Consider the following 13237-nt stretch of genomic DNA (forward strand, 5'->3'; position numbering starts at 1 on the left):
TGGTTGCATCAAAAAATAGGAATCCAAACACTACATACTGCATTGATAAATTCCAGGGATAAGACTCAGAAATACATGAAGATATTTGTCCATAATGCACAAATAATATTCCAAAATAATTTTCTCCTAAAAGAAACTGGCTCGTAGCATTTTTATTCCATGACAGGCTTAGAACAAAGAGTAATATATTTGCTCTCTATCATCAGTTATCTTTTGAAATGTAATCTTATTCATTCTGAGTAGACTGGTCACAGGCCTTTGCTTCTACATAGAATCACAAATAAGCAACAAGAATAATGTTGATCATTACTGTATAGCATTCCTAAAAGTCCAGGAGCAGGATTTTCATTTTCAAATCATAAATAATTTTTCACAGAAATTCTCCTTAAACATTGTTTCTTCTCCTTCTTCTCGAGCCTCACACTAAGACTATCATGAGAAATCTCACATTTCTATCCCACTTGTGGCTGCCTCTCCCTGGGCCACCTGCCACTCACAAGTGCTCTGTAACAACTGTAAGGCCGATGCTTCAGGTGATTTGGCAAAGGAATTCCCCAGGACGTGTTGTTCTTCAATGTCATTTAGGAATGTCTGGTGAACAAAACCATCTATATTTCATATAAAAAGATATTAACTCTCTCCAGGTAATGTCAGCACTAGTGTTTTTTCCCAATTCAGCTAAAAAGCATATGTCTAGCCTGAGGAAATATTAACAAAGGGGGAGATTGATTTGTGAACCACAAACACTGGAATTCTTTCAATTGGCAAGTTACTATGCACTCGACTGTCTGCCTTTCGTTTGTGAGTTGTCATAATCCCTTGCAGGAGCAGAGACATTTCTATCAATGAAATTACAATATCAATTGTTGGTGGGATCTCCTTAGTTTCCCCTACTGCTTAGATCAGATATTAAAACTATTGATATTATGCAACCTACTTCTTCATAAAAAATGCAAATATCTTGCTAAGAATCAGCTTCAATTAGAACAGCTAACCTAATCCTCAAGACAAGAAATTCATGAAGATTTTTGTTTGTTTGTTTCATGTATGAGATTGATTTAAAGTAAATGGCAAGTGTCATACAGGGAGATATATATGTATATTTCCTTTTCTTTGGTCCTTCTGATTTCAGTGATTAGAGTATTTGCTAACATAGTTCTCTGTTAATTCTATACTGATACTTCCCTCAGCAACAATGTTCACAAGCTTTAAGGGAAAAATGTTATTTTCAGAATAGAATTGATTAGGATACTGTTATATTTATAAACAAATTACCACTGGACCATGGCCAGTCTGATGGCATCAATTTGTGTGACATTTTGCCAAACAAATCTATCATTAACCTTCTAGTCCACCTTGTATATTAGGCAAACTGTAATAGCCTTTTTGAACATGAATGCAATGATGGATTTAACAACCACCAGTAAAGCCATATCAGAGAAGTAAGCTGCAAAAGAATAAAATGTCAGACTAAAATCAGGTAACATGTCCTGGCCGGGTGGCTCAGTTGGTTAGAGCATTGTCCCCAAGTACCAAAGGATTGCACGTTGGATTTCCAGTTAGGGCACATACCTAGGTTGTGAGTTCAATTCCTGGTTGGGGTATGAATGGGAGGCAACTGGTCAATGATTCTCTCTCATTAATCTCTCTCTCTCTCTCTCTCTCTCCCCTCCCTCCTTCTCCCCCTCCCTCCATTCTTTTTTCTCTTAAATCAATTAAAACACATCTTCAGGGGAAGATTAAGAAAAAATTTTTTAAAAGAAATCAGGTAACATTTAATAAACACTAAATTTGATGTTGAAGTGTGCCTATAGCAACTGTTTTATATTCAGCGTTCTTGTAACAGACACCCTAGATTCATGTGTGTCTGCAGTTCCAGGTCTATAAGGGAAAAGTAAAATAGAAAAGAAAGCTTGAGGGATTTTACTTCAAAAACTAATGTTGTTAGTGTATAATAACCACAGATAAGTGAGCTGAAATGACAGACTAGAAGGAGTGAACATTTACATTTAGTAATGTGAGAATCAATGCATATGCCTACTTTCAAACACCGACCTCTTAGTGGATTAGAAGGTATTCAGCTTTGCTTTGACAAAATCTTATTGTTTTACAGCTATTATGCAAACACTGCCTGGAATCCCAGCTCTCGTGTTGCTGGAAGGGCCAGTGCCTATGAGGCAGGAGATAGGAGTGAGGGAACCCAGGAGGAGCCCCAGGACTAAGACAAAGGACATCAATACAGAGCAAAGACCCTGTGCTAAGACGGGTTCCTCAGGAATGAGACAAGTCTGGGGGTGCCCCAGGACTAGGACAAGGGGCATTGATAAAGGACAGAGAGCCTGTTCTAAGACCAGTTGTCCCCACTTTCTGGAAAAGTGCTGAATTGTGGTGAACCATGACTGCACCTGCGCAGAAGATGCTACAGGACCCCTGTGGTAACAAAAACTCGGGAAATATTTAATGAGTAGTTTAAAGGTGTCTTGGATTTATAAGCTAATAAATAATCAGTTGGATTTTGCTGTCAGTTTACTATGTCACTAATAAAATATGCAAACAAAATAGAAAACAAAGAAGGTTTCAATTCCTACATTAATACATCATTTATTTGTGTTCAGATATAATTATATATTTTAATTCTCTTTTGTCCTTACAAGATTTGTGTGTAGTTGAGAAAAAAGAGAAACATAACATCTACGAGTATTAAAATTCATAAAGAATGACATTACTGGTTTTAATCAATCAGCCTGTTAAAATTTTATCCTTTGAAACCCTGTTAAGGCGAGATGATGTGAGGAGTATGGGACCTATGGTCAAATAAGTTGGAAATATACTGTGTAATATACTTTTTATTGAATACTCACTGAGAATGTTTGTGTCTTAAAGGTTTAAGGTAATGATAAACCTGGTTCTATAGAAGCTATTTGCACTTAAACCAAAGATATCCACCTTTATTTGAAACAAAATCTTATTCTTGGCACTTTACAACACTATGTAGTTTTTGAAATGTTTATTTACAAAGACTTATGTACCATACTTTACTCATGATTTATTTTTTTCTAAAAAGTTAATTCATATTTTTTATATAATGACAAGAGAACGTTAAGCTGTAGTATATCTATCATGAATTTTAAATGAATTTATCTTCCTTGAAACAAAGAGGTAGAGCTGGTGTCAAAAACTCATACATGTAATTATTTTGAGAACACATTTGGCTGGGATACTTGAGGTATAATGTACAGAATGCCCAAAAGCTTGGGACCATGACATTCCGGCAGCCCTCTGCAAAGAGAGAATGATTCATGAAACAGCATTTCTTTTCAGCTCAGCTGAAACAGTGCTTTGCACTGGAAACATTGAAATGACATAATTGAGTGGGATAGAATGCTTGGGCTGATGTAAATTTTATTAGAGTTGAATAAGATATCTTATTCTGCTTTCAGATTAGTCATTATTTTTTCATGCTACGCTCTTGGACTTGAAATGTTAACTAAGACCGGGTGGGCTTTCACTACTTCCATGAAAACTGAGTGTATATAACACGTAATCAATTCATTGTTTGAGATAAAATCTGGAATTGAAAATAATGTCATCGGAATTTTGAAAGAAAACTTATCCGAAAATAATTTAAAAGTCTGTCTGACTTGCCCTGTCAGAGACAGGAGACCAAGTTAGCATAAAAATAGAGAAATTCAGTTATAATATTAGAGAAATTAATAACTTTGTGAATTATAAAGAATAAAACACAGCCCTGGCTGGCGTAGCTCAGTGGATTGAGCGTGGGCTGGGAACCAAAGTGTCCCAGGTTCGATTCCCAGCCAGGGTACATTCCTGGGTTGCAGGCCATAACCCCCAGCAACTACACATTGATCCTTCTATCTCTCCTTCTTTCTCCCTCCCTTCCCTCTCTAAAATAAATAAATAAATAAATAAATAAATAAATAAATAAATAAATCTTTAAAAAAAAAAAGAATAAAACACCTTTGGGAGTTTATCCCTGCTCTCCTCTCTTCTCTCCTTTCATTTTTATTTTTCCTTCTGGTCCTGGTATTGTACCCTGCAGAAAACTGAGGCTCTGTCAACAGTGTTGAATTAGGGAGCTCAGAAGCAGGAGCATGACGCTATGAAAACGGCCCTTTAGAAATGTCAGTTTTATTAGGACAAGCCTATTTCCAAGTAAATAGACCTAGCACCTAAAACCCAGGAGTGCCACACAGCAAACAGAAGAGACAAAATAAAATCATAAGCGATTAAGATTTATAGGTGAGTAATTTTCTCCCCTGATTTGTGTTGTGTTGTCTTGAGCTGTAGTATTGTCTGTATATTTGCAGGTAATTTCAGCAACAGATTTATGTCCTCATCTAATTTAAGCATATGCCTTTATAAAGCATCTACCTTCTTTATCTTCCTATAAATAGTGGCATTTTATCCATGTCTTTATTAAGGAGTGGGCAAAATCATAGTTTCTTTCTCAAAATATTTGTACATTTAAGAGCACTATATCGTCCCGACAGGGTAGAACAATTCATAATAAAATCATGGAGGTTACATCCAATCAACCAGTGAACATGAGGTACATTTTCCTTTTGGATTGTCTGAAGCTATGTGAAGCAGTTGAAATGGTTCTAGACCCCTTCAGGTTTAACTCTCCTCTGTAAAAAATGGAGAATACAGTAGGCTGAGCTGAAAGTCCCACAGGCCTCCTTTACCTCTGACACCCCATTGGCATACAGTCCAGACACACTCTATACACCCCTATGCATGCCTGTCACCAAAACTATGGGAATGAAACAAACAGATAAAAATTCCCCTCAAATTAGAAATATACAGCACCCATGGGGGCATTGGAAGCATCAGTGTAAACTGTTTTTCTGGGAATGATAAACAGGGTACGTTGGATTCTTACAGCTAATAATTTATTGATATTTTAACTCCCCATTTTAAACACAGCATTTCAAATTGAATTTACTGAAAATTTTAACATGCATTTCTTATTCACACCAACATTTATAGATGACCCTTTAGTGTTGTATACTGAAGTCCCAAAATTTCACCAAATATAAAATGTTAAGATTGCCTGGCACTTAAGGTGAGCTTTTCATTAATCTTTGCATGTTGGCTGTATAAGGTTACTTCTTTCATTATCTTACTGATTATATATAAAAAGAAGAAAATGCATGTGCATATCGCTATTTAAAGGCCACTTGAAATAATATCTGTGATAATAATTTATATAATATTACCATTTATTGTTCACAGTTTATCAGATACTGCTCTATAGTCCTACTCAAGTAGTCTTAGATGTCCATTTTGACAATGAAGAAGCTAAGGCACAGAGATGTGAGTTAACTTCCATTACACCACACAGCTAGCAAACACACATTTAAGGCAGCCTCTTGGTGTTCAGGTATTCTGCCATCACATCACCTGTCTAGAGAAGAGTGGATTTGGTCTCAGTCATATTTAATAGTACAATGAATGTATTAAACTCAGCCTTTTGAAATGGATTTAAACAGATATTCTCCTATGCCTGAATGCAACCCACTACAAAAGGCGATCACACTATGGAAAAGGGAACATAGACTCTCCCAAAGTGAAAGGTATCTGCCATCAACTCTTTGGAACTGTGGGGCTTTCAGGTTTCAGCTTCTTCACGTTACTGTGTTTGTGGTAGTGGCAGCAGAGAAACTTGAGCAATGAAAAGAAAGGCATAAATCACAGAAGGATATATATTCTATGATTCAATTTATATAAAGTTTCAAACCAGGGTACTACCTAAAAATGAATACTCCAGGAAAGATGAGTAAGTGAAAAATTATGAAAATAAAGACACAATAACTCCAAGTAAAGTAAGGATAATGTTTAACCTTTGTGGAGAAAAAGGATAAATTACTAGAGAAAAGGAAAGCAGATTAGGATAAAAGGACTTCTAAGCTAAGCATCATATTGTGTGTCTGAATTTGGATGATGTGTCCCTTGGTGCATGTGTCACTGTTGTTAACTATATTCTGGGTTCTACACAGTTGTGTGTGTTTGTGTGTTTACTGTCATCACAGTCATAACCAGTGGTTGCATAGCCAAAATGTGACCAGTTTCCAGAACAGTCAGAATCAGTTCATGCTCAGTGCTGGTAACACTTATAATTTTCATTTTCAAATGTATGTTTCGGAATTAAATGTTACTCCCTGTTCTCCTAATGAGGATCCAGCAAAAAGCTCCATTTTATATTGATTTTATCTTTATGTTTCATTGATCTCTCTATTTTCAAAAGTTGGAACTAATTGCTTTAAGGATAAATGAACACAATTTGGCAAATGCAACACCTACTCCAATATCATAGATTTGGAGTTTGAAATTGAACTCAAACATTTTAAGTCTCAAATTTCATTTGTTACTATAGAAAATCAATTTCTGGTTCAAGAAGAAAGGTGTATATCTGCTAAGGCTCTATGAGCATTTAGCACATAGTATTTTAAGACATTCGACTACTTAAGTGTAATAATTCTAAAACCCAAAATATTTAGTTCCAAATTAAAATAATATATTTTGATTTAAGAGATTTTCACTGTAATTTAAAATAAAATTATCCTGCCCTGGCTGGCGTAGCTCAGTGGATTGAGTGTGAGCTGTGAACCAAAGTGTCGCAGGTTTGATTCCCAGTCAGGGTATATGCCTGGGTTGCAGGCCATAGCCTCCAGCAACTGCATATTGGTGTTTCTCTCTCTCTATCTCCCTCTCTTCCCTCTCTAAAAATAAATAAATAAAATATTTTAAAATAAAATTATCCTTTAATTTTTAAAGTGTTTAAACACTTAATAGTATTTAAATCATCTCATGCCACTAAGTCATCTGTGATTTGATTGAAGTCCGGCAGTTGCCAATACCACACAATTTGAGAGGAATAAATGGACATTTTAGATTACCATTCGCATTTCTAAACTTTATCCTCTTAATCACCAAAGAATAACAGAATGCAACATATGTGAAATATATTATCACATCTTCCTGAAGAAAGGTATCCTTATTCTGTGCCCTGGTTGGTGTGGCTCAGTGGATTGAGCACCGGCCTGGGAGCCAAAAGTTCTCCAGTTCGAGTCCCAGTCAGAGCACACGCATGGGCTGCAGGCCAGGTCCCTAGTTGGGGGCATGTGGGAGGCAACTGATGTTTCTCTCCCTTTTTTTCTCCCTCCTTCCCCCTGTCTAAAAATAACTAAAATTTTGTAAAAATTATTTTGTGATTTAATATTCAACAAAAATATTTAATTGTCAGAATGACCAATTGAGCAGAATATAATTATAATTAGGGAACAATTTTTTTAAATTAAAGTTTCAAGCCATCCTCATTCTAAGGGATGCATCACAACTAAGAAATTCAAGTTTTCCTGCTCTTTTCCTATGGAAAACTATGAGTTCTAATGGTATGTTGGTTTTTCCAATATATATATCCCCACTTTACACATTTCAATGTGCATGACTTTAACATGCTCAAAAAAGGGAGTTTTAACAATGACTTTTATGCTCATAAACCTGGGATATCAAGTTCTTAATGAATGGATGCTACTAAGGTAGACCCAATAAGGCACTTACTGGGAGAACTCATTCATGCTTATAAACTGAAGGCTGAAAAAAAAAATTAAAACCCAGAAGGCAAAACAAATGTTGTTAAAGATCAAAGAAGGACAATCGAGCAGCTTACCCAAAGTTAAATTTCTTTTTTTTTAAAGATTTTATTTATTTATTTTTAGGGAGGGAAGGGGGTGAGAGAGAGAGAGAGAGAGAGAGAAGAGAAACATCAATGTGCAGTTGCTAGGGGTTATGGCCTGCAACCCAGGAATGTACCCTAGCTGGGAATCGAACCTGGGACACTTTGGTTCCCAGCCCATGCTCAATCCACTGAGCTACGCCAGACAGGGCTCCAAAGTGAAATTTCAATTAAAAAATAAATAAATTACTCAGTGGATTGAGTGCCCACCAGTGAACCAAAGGGTTGCCAGTTTAGTTCCCAGTCAGGGCACACGCCTGGGTTATGGGCCAGGTCCCCAGTAGGGGAGTGCTCGAGAGGCAACCACCCATTGATGTTTCTCTCCCTCTCTTTCTTCCTCTCTTCCCCTCTATCTAACAATGAATAAAATCTTTTTTTAAAAAAATAAGCTATAAGACTGACCATTAAAAAATGTGTTAAGTCACAAATTTTTAACAAATTATAATTATAGGGTAAATAGTCTGGCTGGATTCTGGACACCTGATCCAGGAATGGAGTAGTTAGCTGTAGCTCATGGGGTCAGGGTTGATATAAAATATTGTTAACGTAAAATTGAATGAGTCCCTCAATCAACTATAATTTAGTGCTCATCACCTAGTGTGATGGTCCTTATTAGGTTGCAGGGATACTCAGAACAAAGCTCAACCTTTGCCGTCAAAATTCTTATGGGTTATTTTTAAAATAATTTATCATTCACAATATAACAACTAGGAGAACAAATAAGAACTCCAACACAGAGTGATTTAAAACACTCAAAATTCCAACTCATTCTGGGCTTGAGGATTGAAGATAAAGACATGAGCCTTGAAGTATAAGTATGATAGTGTCCACAGGTGACGTTTATGGAAATCATTACCAGTACTTCTAAGAGTATGTACAAAGTTAGGAAATTGACAAAAAAGTGTCCAGTAATAAGGCTTGAACAGAAAGAGGGGAGCATTGCAGGACAGAGCAGATGACATCCTGAAAAAATAGAAACAAAACATTTATAGACTTCAAAATTTATTTGAAAGACACATGAAACTCCTATACAAATGTATGTAAGGAAGTAAAATTATATGATATTATGCTAAAGAGACCACTCTGACAGCAATACGGTTAATGGGTTGGCATTCAGGAACACCAAAGATGGAGAAAACCTTTGTCCCCAGCCAAATATAACATGTTCCCCAATAAAGTGGAATAATTACCCATATTTTACAATGAATTTCAAAAGCAAAATCAATAGCAGTTAGTGCCAATTTGGATGTGGGGACAAGAAAATTCACTCATTGACCTATGCAATTTGATGGGCCAGGAGAATTGAGATTGAGAAGTCTTCAAATATTGCAACCTTCAGTCAAATGGGTGAAGCATATTTAGTGGTCCACAGAAGAACACCGGTGAAATCATTAGCATATCACATCTAGACTAATGTGGGGCCAATAAATGCAGAACCAAACATTCTAGGCATGCATTCTTGGTGATGAAAATTAAAATTGCCTACACATATCACCTGCAACACCTTATTCTGAACTCTAAATCTACTAACATATTTAACATCCTGTACTCCCTACTAGATTAGTACCATTATCTCACTTGACACATGAGACAACTAAGACATAATGAATTACAAAACCTCTCCCAAGAGCACACAACTGCTACTAGGATTCCAACCCAACCAACCAAGCCTCAGGGTTCTTTCCCTACTCTGCATACCGACTCAGTCACTTTGTTTCATTTGGGTATTTTCTTGTCAAAGAGAATTTTGTTCAGTGGAAATTACAAATTCATAACTATAAAGATGGTAGGGAACTTCATTACTCCTGAATGATCGGCAACAGCTTTAAATTACTTTCTATTTTCAGTTTGTTGGTGAAATTGTCGCTGCTCAGCAAGTAAGGGTACTTTAAGTATAATCGGTATCTTGAAGCTGTATATATCATTCACACTAAAAGTGGTGAGAAAAGGTAGCCTGTATTCAAAGAAATATACTTGCCCAAAATGGGAAAGTTAATAATTGCTAGATGGTACAAAACTATCCAAATGTAAGTGGAGTTCACCCCATGGAAAGTAATTTTCCAGCAGGTGACAAAGTGGTTCTCTATGCTGATATATGTGTAGAATCAAAATGCAGTGACGATTGACAACCCCAGGAAGACTTGACTACATCTTTTTTGTTTTTGTAACAAGGACATCAAGAATTGCATGTACTTCACTGAAATTAAAGTGAATTCCTGCAAGCTTGGTGCAGCAATCTTAGAATGTTTACAGATTTATTCCAGTTATATTTTATGTCCCAAAGTGGGGAGGTATCTCAGAAAAGAGTTACCATGTTGGGAAATGTAAAAACGGCTTAATGGGTCTTTACAAATTTGATTTTTTTTTCACCTTACATTTTGGAAATAGCCTTGGAAATGTTTTCTGGGCCTTGTTTCTGAGTTTCCAATCTTCAGAAATCATTTATCATTGAGGTTTCCATAGTACTTTCACAGAAAGAAAGTGTAAGTCTCTAGAAACTGTTTTCAGATCAGTGCTGGCAAATGTGTCTCCCTCACTTCTCAGTAAAAGCGATGCCGACTTCTTAAGTGATTTCGTTCCATTATTTTGAAAAGAGGTAAGTTTTCACCCACTCCTGAGAGGAATGGAAATTTGGGTGTGATGCAAAAGATAGAAGCATAGTGGAGAAGTGGTATAGTCGCTGAAAAGATAGCGGCCTGCAAGGGTGTTCGTGCTTGCTGTGTACCCAGAGCTCTAGAAACCAGTTTCTTTTGAATTCAGCAGCATGTGGCCATTCAGCCCCTAAGAAGGCTGATTCAGAAATTTTATCTGACAAAATAAACCCAGTCATTGCTTCACTGCTCTTGAAGAAAACCATGGTTTGAGGACTCACTGCATTCCTAAGTAGATTTGAGAAATTCGAAGTTGGAACTACCAAAGTGACAGTCAATTTCACTTAGCGTGTTTCGTGGATGACCGGCATAATAAATAAAATTCAGCTGTACTTTTTATAACTTCTCACAAGTTATTAATAATCTGTGATATCACTGTTTTATATTTAAGATGTCCTTAATAAATACCAAATGCTTTTAATAGAAAATTTTGCCAGTTTTAGGTCTCTAGAGAGTATGAGCACCACCAGATGCAAAACATTATTAGCATTTTTGCATTTCATAACAGATATGCGATTTTCATATCAGCAGTGACAACTGAATAAAAATATTAAAACTGGTTTATGTACTCTTTTCCTATAGCACTTTCTTCTATATAACAATAAATAAATTTGATATATATTTCACTGGACCAAGAACCATTCCTCATCGACCTTGCCTCCTTCTCCAGCTCCCCAATTACATGCACATGTTTTGGTTCTCAAAAGCCTTGTCCATTGAAGACTGGTGCTCATTCAGAACCAGATGGGTATAATAGAGAAATCAATGTTAGAAGGTGCTTTTAAAGTCACTGTTAGCAAAAATGCACTGCAGATGTCATATTTTCAGTAAAATAATATCTTATCAAAATGAAACCCAAAAGAACACTCAGACACACTCTCCTTGCAAGACACTCTTCTAGCAAGAAGATCCACTTTTTCACAAAATAAAATAATATAGTCTGTTTAATTAAAATGAAGTCAGTTTATTCATTCCTTGAGGGATATTTAATAAGTTCTTCTAATTTTTATTATGAAAGGCTGTGTCCTAAAATTTTTAAAAAGTAAAATAAAAGGCTTTCTACAGTGGTGATCAAGTAAAGACTATTTTCTAAATATACAAAATAATGCTTAAAATACAAAATAAAAATAATAAGTGTCATTATAGTAGTATTAACAGTTTTATGAATAACTCAGGAAGAAAAAAATAAACTTTGAGACCTTTCAAAAGGTAAGAAATTGGCCCTGGCTTGTGTGACTCAGTGGATTAAGCACCAGCCTGCAAACCAAAGGGTGGCTGGTTAGATTCCCAGTCAGGGCACATGCCTGGGTTGTGGGCCAGGTCCCCAGTGGGGGTGTGTGTGAGAGGCAACCACACATCGATGTTTCTCTGTCTCTCTTTCTCCCTCACTTCCCCTCTGTTCAAAAATAAATAAATAAATCTTTAAAAATAGTAAGAAATTACATTGAGCCTGGCCTTAAATACTGAGGGAAAGGCATCCGGGCAAAGTTAATAAATTAAAATATAGGCTTATATACTAGAAAAGGAAAAATACATGGGGGATTTAAATTCTGCTTGTTTATCACCTAGGATATGTGTGTAACACATGGCAATGTCAAGGAAAAGTTCATGTCAGACTATCAGTACCAGTATGAGGAAGCTGGACTTAATAAGGAATTAAAATTTATTATATATGTGCATATATATATATATGCACATATGTACATATGAATGTATGTCTATATGTATCATGTGATGAAGATACTTGGTAAAGGTTACAACATTAAGAATATTAATTTAGTAATATCTAGAGTAAAATATATGAGGACACTGATGGAAATACATTGAGGAAGCCGGTACTTCATAGTGATGATAATATTAATGACCAAACTAAAATAATAATACAATTGGAAAAAAAAGGTAGGAGAGGCATAATTGACATAGAGGGACAGGAGGTAAAGTATGTTGGATGAAGAGAGAATATTAAAGTATTGTTTTTAAAATTAACCATTTATCAGTTTTATATTCAATCATATATCACATTTTTTTAAATATAAAACTTTTTAATATAGACTACAGGTGCCTAAAGAGAAGCCCATTTGTGTGATGAGGCTAGGTATGTTATCTAGGGATTGTATTATTAGATATTATTCTTCCTCATTATTGAACATTAATTAGGGTTTTGACCAAATCGTGAGAATTAGATTGTATATACAGGTATCACTACTAGAGCAAAATAGAAAGATTCTCCTCTAAAAATTAATCACATCGTCTGCTTCCAATTTAAAAACCATCAGTAGTGAACTTATATGGAAGTAGTCTACCTTCCTGAAGTCAGCAACAGTACGTATTTGAGTCAGAAAAATGACATCACCTGATTAATAGAGTCAAGGACTGCTATGCTAGCAAATTTAACATATATATTCAAACAGTAGATGTCAAGGGTGAGAAAACAAACATTGACTTAAATGTCCTCCTTTTTTTTTTTTAATTACCATTCTTTGGTGACCCTGTTTAGCAAAATCAATGACCTAAGTTCTGGCCTTACAATTCAGACCCACTGGGGAAATGAAAGCAGCTGCCAAAGACATACACCGGTTTCCAGATATATAAAATCCATTTTCACCTTGAATTAACATAAGATGGAAGGCATTAACCAATATGTGACCCTGAGTTAATGATTTGATATCACCCATCTTGTGCTTTATGAAAACATATTAAGGGACAGCTAGAAATGTTTTATCAACTTCTGATCAAATAAGGAGAAGGTTCTTGGGGAAGAGTAACTCAACCTAGTGTTGAAAAGCAATTTGAGGTTAATTGCCCTATATCTAGGAGAGTTACTAGT

Source organism: Phyllostomus discolor, chromosome 2 (assembly GCF_004126475.2).
Source record: "Phyllostomus discolor isolate MPI-MPIP mPhyDis1 chromosome 2, mPhyDis1.pri.v3, whole genome shotgun sequence".
Classification (NCBI taxonomy): domain Eukaryota; kingdom Metazoa; phylum Chordata; class Mammalia; order Chiroptera; family Phyllostomidae; genus Phyllostomus; species Phyllostomus discolor.